Below are 9,429 nucleotides of genomic sequence, written 5' to 3'. Positions count from 1 at the left end.
TTTCACCTTTCCTTTGTTGACTGAGTTAGCTTAGTTAACACTGTCTTCCACATTTCTTTCGATGACCGAGTGAGCTCAGTTGGCACTATAGATTACATTGCAGACTGTCTAAGCTCAGTGAACTTGAGACTAATGACTGACATGACATTTGTGTGACATCAAGGACAAAATTATCCAACAATAGTAGTAACACATCTCAAGCTCAGCCATACCCCATAGTTTCCATGATGCCATCAGATCCACCACCACAATCCTAGAAGAGCTAGGTTCCTCATTAGATATTAAGGCTTTCATGAACCAACTTGGTCACACCACCATTGTGAATGCCATCATAGACTAAAACAAAGAAACCATCATGGAAATTTTCTTAAGGGACAATGTTGATGCTTTTGAGCTTGGGCACCCACCACCTATCAACATATCAAATCCTACACACCCTTTGTTTGGGTGGCAACCAGCTCAGATGGAACCAACAGACCCCAATATACCCTCAACACAAGTGCCTATTCCCATCCCACTCTCACTCAACCCTTAGTACATACTACATCCCAACCAACCCCAAGTGTACCATGTACATCTACTTCCACCACTCATTTTCCTACTCCACCAAATGCTCCATTTGCATCTAGTAGCACCTTTTCACTCCCACCTCACATCACATCTAGTCCATCTAGTACTCACATATTTGCACTAGGGTGAAATACCTCATCTTCCATCCTGCCTAATATCATTATCAACCCCTTTGTAACTAGCCAAAGCTCTTCAACCTCATTTCCTTTGGGACCTTGGAATGTTGCTATGACACAAGGGCCTACCACTAGTCTTCCCCCTAGAATTGCAACCATGTCTGCACCTCAGGCACTTTCATCCATCACTTCATGTATCTATTCACTACCACCCCTTACCAACTACTTTTCTATGCCACCTTTAGACAATAGCCAAACCACCCCATCACTGTAATTCCCTATTGTGAATGCTCTACCATAGATTAATTACCTTGCACCTATTCAAAATTAGTCATTTTTTCAAGCAAGAGCACAACCCACCTATATTGGGCATGACATATATTCCCAAATCATGGCTCAGGCATTACCAACATTACCACCCTTTCAGCCACAATCTTCCTACCAATAGTATGCTCAGGTATCCATATAGAACTATCCCATAGGGAAACAACCTAATACTTATCCTCTCCACCAACAAACTTCTCAGCGAATGCAACAGTATACCCAAAACACATTCTAGCAACCCATAGCATCCATCCCACCAGTTGTGCAACCTATTTTTCCATAGATGCCATATGGTAAGTAGGGTTTTCCATACCAACCTTTAGATTTTGGCATGTATCCTTTACTGGAGGCACCTTGATCAGGGGCACTTGCTCACCCACCTGTAAACTCTAAATGGGAAGAGATGAAGAATGCTCTCAAAGACCTCAAAGATGGGATAGACTCCAAAACTTTTAAATTTGAGAATGATTTCCCATATCCATTTGAAAAAACCATAACAATGACACCATTTCCTAAACATTTTCAGATCCCCAAGTTTGAAAAATTTAGAGAGAAAAATGATCCAGTCACACATATTAAGGAATTCTATATGCATTGTCAAGAGGTGGCCTATAATGATGTGTTCCTCATGTAACTCTTTCCAAAAAGCTTAGGAGGACCAGCCCTAGAATGGTTCTATCATATCCCTCAAGGCACTATTAAAACTTTTTCTGATCTTTTTGAAGCCTTTGTGGCTCAATACACCCATCTTGTTGAAACTGAATTATCTATGGTGGACCTAGTTCATACTAAGTAGAAAGGAGGAGAAAGCCTTGTAGAATACTTACAACATTGGAAAATACTCACAACTAGGATCTCATGTACCATCCCAGAGCATCATCTTGTGAAGATGTTCATAAACAATGCACACCCTAGCCTTGCCCATCACATGGTTATGAACTATCTACAGACATACAAAGACATTAAGGAAAAGAGGATGGGACTTTACAAGGAAAACACCCAAGACTGAGGTCCCAGCAATGACAAAACCCAATATTGGAATAAATAAATAAAAATATTGATAGATGGTGGCACTGACACTCAACAAGTTCATATCATTGGGGCAACATTTATATTCCCACCACATTATGTCAACAACAACCTTATAAAAAAAAACCCCCTATATATCAACAACCACCTCTATAGACTAATCAACAAATACCTGCTCATCATAATCAAACCAATGCTATCACACTTTTGGCAAGTACTAAACCCCATGTTTAGGGGCAACCATGCACATACACCCCATTGGGAGAGCCTCTTGATGCAATCTTTTAAAAATTGGCCAAAGATAACCTTATTCGGTACCCACAAACACAACCTTTGGAGCCCAATTAGTCTAGAGCATCCATATACAAGGATGATGAGTACTATAAATTCCATCATGTCAAAGGACACACTACCCTTAAATGAATGCAGCTCAAGGATTATGTCTAGGATCTCATTGACCAGAAGGAAATCATAATGGGGGCACAAACTTCACCTAATGCAAGATTAATGATGTATCAAAATGCTTTCCCTCCTCATAACATAAACCTAGGAAAAGCACCAACAAACCCTCCTATCAAGAAACCAAATGATACTCAAGGAAAACAAGGAGATAACCAAGAAAAGTCTCAGAATTATACCTCAGCATATTTAGACTATGGAAGCCTTATCGGTTGCATATCATAGGTTGAGCCATCCATCAACATCATTAACATTAAGGGCCCAGATACCCAATGTGCAATTGCTACTCACCAAACTTGACTCAATATAGCTAGCCAACCTATTTTTACACCATCAAGACCACCTCCATCTAGAGCATCTCCATTAGAATGATCCTAATTAGGGCCACAATATAACATCTTCAAACACCTTGGAAACACACTGGCCTAGATCTCCATTTCGGATCTCTTATGAACAAGCCCACTTTATCAAGAGATCCTTGACAGTACTCTACATGAGTCACACATCCCCTCCAACATAAATGCAACTGAGTTTCACAACTTGGTTGGCCATCTTTTTGCATCATGTGCCTTATCCTTCAAAACTACTAATATAACAGTAGTCGAACCAGGTTATATCCTTCCACTTTGCATAACTGTCATCATTTTCGACTTTGCAGTTAAATGAGTCATGGTAGATAATGGATTGGCTTTAAATATATATACTCTAAAGTTCACCAAACAAGAAAATACATTGAAGAAAATATCATTAATGAAGTGATCACCATCAAGGCATATGACAATTTGGAGCGCACCACTAAAGGAACCATCTTGCTCCCTCTTAGAGTTGGCCTAGCCACTCAACAAACACTTTGCCATGTAGTTGATCTTAACTTTCCATACAACATCCTCCTTAATCACCCATGGATTCATGCTATGAAGGTCGTTCCATCCACATATCATCAGTGTATCAATTTTTTGCATAATGGCACTGAGATAACCATCCATGCAGATCTTGAACCCTTTGCTTATTGCAATGCGATTGAAGCTTCATACACCAATCATTGTCCTGAGATTGAAGTTGGCAACACCACGGCTAGTTCCTCTGGCACCTTCCATGATCCAAACACCATTTTAGCCTCCACTCTTTCCATGGTTAAGATCAACTACCAAGGTTGTGGTGAGTATAGTCTTACAGATGCTTTTGTTGTCAGCATTGTACCACTTGATCCCCATACTCAAGGATGCTTGACACATGAATGGCCTAGATCAGAAACCACCTCTTGACTCCAACAAATGGCCCCTAAAACATTTATTAGCAAGGGTATCCTTGATGGAGAGGAAAATGCACTATACATTAGCACATGGCTATACAAGGAGCCACCTCCTAAAAGTGATGCACTTCTTCATAACTTTAAATAGAAATATCCCTGGTTACATCACTTGGCCATGGAGCAATGGGATTATCAAGGAGGTGGTTTGGGCTATTTGGAATCAGGTATAAAAAAACCTATAGAGGCACACCAAGGACAAAAAACCAAAGGCTTAGGCTACAAACTCCCTACAACTAGGGGCACTACAACGAAAGGCCACAACCTCATGAATATCCAAAACAATCTTGTTGAGGTCGAGGACATTCTTGAGGAACTTGAAAAGAAAGCCTAAGATGATATATTCTTTGAAAAAATAATCCTAGGAGCCTCTGTGCTCTACCAACTATCCTTGAATCTCATAGACTAGCCTCTTGCTTGTTGGAGTTGATGAAATCCAACTCTAAAGATGCCCAAGATCACCTACATGCAAAAACCTATCAAAGGGAAGCCAAGGAAGGAAGAGCATGGAGCAAGGGAAAAACTCTAAATAGACATGAGAGATAAAATATGCAAACACAAGAGAAATATGTATTTACAATATGCTATATGAGTTGTAAAATATAATGAGGGAGAGACCGATTATAAAGGCCTCAAGGAATCTCCTAGAACAAGCTAGAAGACACTAGGAGATAAGTGTGACAACTAAGAACACATCCACATAAGGTGGAAAGTCCTCGAACAAGGTGAGAGGATAAGTATGACTTAGGAGAGAATAAACTCCCATATTGTCAACAACTTATAACAAACTCCTAGACTAAAATAAATAAATGAAATGCATTTACCTAAGTAAGCTTAAGAAAATAGAATAAATAATTAGTAAATTAATTATTTACTCTAACACCCCCCCTTAAGTGAAACTTAGGGAAATACCTTAAGCTCACAAAACTAAGATGAAATGCAGAATGAGTCTCGACTGAAAAGCACCTTTTGAATCCAATGGCAGTGTTCGTTTGACCCCAAAGTGCTCCAAAAAATTGCTCTAACCCTGATTTGAAGAAAAATGCACAAAAAAACTAGGGTTTGTGACTCCAAATTATGGCTTCAAAAATCCTTCGAACAAGAAGTAGCAGGGAGGCTCTGATACCATGTTAGAGTTGATGAAATCCAACTTTGAAGATGCCCAAGATCACCTGCATGCAAAACCTGTCAAAGGGAAGCCAAGGAAGGAAGAGCGCGGAGCAAGGGAAAAACCCTAAATGGACATGAGAGATAAAATATGAAAACACAAGAAAAATATGTATTTACAATATGCTATATGAGTTGTGAAATGCAATGAGGGAGAGACCACTTATAAAGGCCTCAAGGAATCTCCTAGAACAAGCTAGAAGACACTAGGAGATAAGTGTGACAACTAAGCATACATCAACATAAGGTGGAAACTCTTCAAACAAGGTGAGAGGATAAGTATGACTTAGGAGAGAACAAACTCCCGTATTGTCAACAACTTATAACAAACTCCTAGACTACAACAAATAAATGAAATGAATTTACCTAAATAAGCTTAAGTAAATAGAATAAATAATTAGTAAATTAATTATTTACTCTAACATTGCTCACCCCAAACTCATAGATTGGGACCAACCAAGTGTCATTCATGTTAATGAATTCTCTACTGAGCATGTGCTCCTTAAATTCATGGGGACAAAAATACCACATAAATGTCTACCACCACCATCGACATATGTCTACAAGCTGGATCCTGCAGGTTACTTCAAGGAGGAGGAAATTTCCAATTGCAAAAATAAAATAAAAAAGGAAACAAAAAAGAAAAAAAAGAAAAGGAAAAATGTCCTCTGGTGAAAACTCCTCTGGAGCACCATTGGATGACTCAAAAAAATTAAATAAAAATAAAGGACATATCTAATGGTGAAAACCTCTCTAATGTGCCTAAAGATGAAGATTTCATCTTTCCCCTACAAGAGCATAGACCTCCTATATCTTTAGTTTTGACAGAAGAAACTTGGCCAGTAAATATCAGTTTGATAGAGACACCACATATCACATGCATCATAGAATCTCTACCACCTGAGCAGATAGATCTCCTCATTAAGGTCCTCCACAAAAATGTGGGTCATTTTGCATGGTCATATCAAGATATGTTGGCGTTGGACCCCAAGCTAGTGGTGCATCATTTTGTTGTAGATCCAGGGGCCAAGCCGATCAAGTAGAAACTCCGTAAAATGCACCCCAAGGTGGCTTTATTAGCAAAAGAAAAGCTAGAAAAATTACTAGAGGCCAAAATCATTCACCCAATAGATTATTCTGAATAGATTTCTAATATAGTACCTATTACCAAGCCTTCTAGTGATATAAAAATCTGCACCGATTTTAGGGATCTTAATAAAGCTTGTCTAAAGGATGACTTTCCATTACCAAATATCAACATGATTTTGGATCTCATTGTAGGTCATGAAATCTTGTCACTAATGGATGGTTTCTCTAGATATAATTAGATTCATAGAGTAGAGGAAGATCAACATAAGATGGCATTCACTAGACCTTAGGGCACATTCTGCTACAACATTGATGTCATTTGGGCTAAAGAACACTGAGGCAACCTATCAGCGCACCATGATGGTCATCTTCCATGACCTAATCCATAAGATTCTTGAGGATTGCATGGATGATATTTTAGTCAAGTCCCTTAATGCTCTTGATCACTTATCTCATCTCGAGGAACTATTTGATCGATTGGCTAAATATCATCTCATGCTTAATCCTAAGAAATGTGTCTTCACCATCACCTCAGGAAAGCTCTTGGGATTCATTATATCATGATGAGGTATCAAGATTGACCCTAAAAAGGTCAAAGCCATCATGGATATGGCTTTTCCTAGGACACTCAGACACCTTCGTTCTCTATAGGGAAAACTCCAATCAGTTAGACGGTTCATTTCCTAGCTTGCTGATAAATGTCAACCATTCACACACCTGCTCAAGAAGGGTTAGAACTTTAGATGGGACCCTTCTTGCTAGCATAACTTTGAGATCATCAATGAATACTTGGCTAATCTACCTATTTTGGTTCCTCTAGTTGATGGGTATCCACTCATATTGTACATCACAACTACTCCCATAGCATTATGTTCTCTTCTAGTGCAACTTGATGATGTAGGAAAGGAAAGGGCTATTTATTACAACAGCCAAACATTAGTTGGATATGAGCTCAACTACATGCCAATGGAGAAGGCTTGCTTAGCAGTGATATTTTCCACCCACAAGCTATGCCATTACATGTTGAGTCATACTGTGTAGCTAATCTCAAAAATTGATTCATTGAAATATATGGTCTCTCACACAGTACTCAGAGGATGCCTGGAAAAATGGGTTATGCTTCTCAGTGAGTTTGACATCATGTATATTGACAAAAAGGCCATCAAAGGCCAGGCTATTGTAGGTCACTTGGTAGATGCACCCTTGGTTGTAGACCACCCCCTTATTATGGAGTTCCCAAATGAACATCTTTTTTTGATGGAAGAACAACCATCCTGGAAGCTATATTTTGATGGCTCCTATACTCTTGGTCATACCTCAAGGTGATTATATTCCTAAATCTTTCAAGCTACAGTTTTAGTGTACCAATAACCTTGCAGAGTATGAAGCCCTTGTTGCAGGGCTCAAAATCACCATTAAATGGAATATCCTGGAGCTACAAGTCTACGGTGATTCTCAACTTATCATAAAACAAGCCTTGAATGAATATCAATCTAAGGATGACAAGCTACTACCTTACAAGGAATTGGTTGATCAATTAAATGATCATTTTACTCAACTCTAGTTCATACAGGTACCTAAACTCCAAAATAAAGTAGTAGATGACATGGCTACTATTGGTTCTCTCTTGGACATACTGCACGAAGCTATGTAATATGAATTCTTGGTTGAGTATTGTATGAACGTGCATATGAGAATGATGAATCAACATAGGTCTGCATCTTGGTTGGTCCCCAGTCCCCATGGCACCACAAAATTCATGCTTAACTGCTAAATGGTATCATATCTCCTCACCTCACATGAACCCAATGCCAAAACTTATTCGTAGAGCTTCCTGTTACACTATCATTACCCAAACCCTATATTTTCGTGGTTATTATGATACTCTCTCTTGATGTTTAGATCAAAATGAGGCTACAATGGCTCTCAAGGAGGTACACACTAGACTTTGTAGTGCTCACATGAGTAGGATAGTGCTAGAAAAATATCTCCTTCGGGCTGGTTATTATTGGCCTATTCTAGAGCATGATGCATGTGAGTTTGTGAAATGATGTTTACCCTATCAACAACATGCTAATCTAATCTAGGCCCCAGCTCAAGATCTATACCCTATAGCGCCACCATGGCCTTTTGCCTACTGGGGGTTTGATCTTTTTGGTCTTATTGCACCATTTTCTTTAGAACTACACAAATGGATAATCACTGCCACTGATTATTTCACTAAGTGGGTCAAAGTAGTTCCCCTTGTCATTGCAATGAGAGTTTAGGTGTCCAAGTTTATCGTATATCATATCATATGTTTCTTTGGCATCCTAGCTACCATTTTCACTAACCATGGAGGTAATTTTGAAAACCTAAATATGGAGGAATTGTGCACTTCCCTTCACATCCATCACTACTTCTCTAGCTCATATTTTACACAAGGTAATAGTCAAGTGGAGGCAACTAATAAAACCCTACTTAAAATCCTAAAGAAAGTTGTTAATGATTCCAGTCATGAATGGCATTTGCAAATCAATCCTACCCCATGGGCATACTGCACCTCATTCCATACATCCACTGGCACAACTCCATACTCCTTGGTTTGTGGTGCCAAAGAAGTCTTACCTATTTAGGTTGAACTCCCATCCCTCCACATTTCTTTACAGGGTTAGATATCTGATAAAGAGTATAGAATGGCTCGACTTACTCAGCTTGATTTACTTGATGAGAAAAGGAAACAGGCCTACAACCACCTCATGGTCTACCAGAATTGCCTCAAGCACAATTTCAACTTGAAAGTTCATCCACACAATTTTCAAGAAGGTGACATGATCCTCAAAGAAAATATGAAGGTTTAGACTAACAGAGAAAAGAAAGGCAAGTTCAAGCCCACATGGCTTGGTCCTTATGTGGTCACAACATCTTTTGGCTCTGAAGCCTATCAGCTATCTACACTTGAAGGTGAAGTCCTAAATGATCCTACCAAAATCATTCACCTTAAGAAATTCTATGCCTAAGACCAAGATTCTCAATTAAAAAATAGGTAAGGCAAAATAAGCATCCAATGGTGAAAACTTGGCAATTCAAGTGCCTTGGATAGGTCCCTAGTGAAAACCTAGCAAATAGGTGCTAGGTGTACTTAAGCCTTTTTATTATTTATCATTAACACTTTTCTCCCACATCATCACCCCATCTCACATCACCCCTCTCCCCATTTTTCCAAGGTGTTCCTTATGATTTTACTATTCACACTCCCATTGTGCCTTGTAACATCACCTTTCAACATTCCACGCTTTACAACATCCCACCTAACCCCTATATTATAGCATCTCAAGTATCATTCTCAATGTACCCTACCATTGTACTCTACCACATGTGTCTTAT

The sequence above is a fragment of the Cupressus sempervirens genome, chromosome 10, assembly GCF_028749045.1.
Source record: "Cupressus sempervirens isolate cs-2001-9-10 chromosome 10, ASM2874904v1, whole genome shotgun sequence".
Classification (NCBI taxonomy): domain Eukaryota; kingdom Viridiplantae; phylum Streptophyta; class Pinopsida; order Cupressales; family Cupressaceae; genus Cupressus; species Cupressus sempervirens.
Note: the sequence above shows the minus strand (reverse complement) of the source record.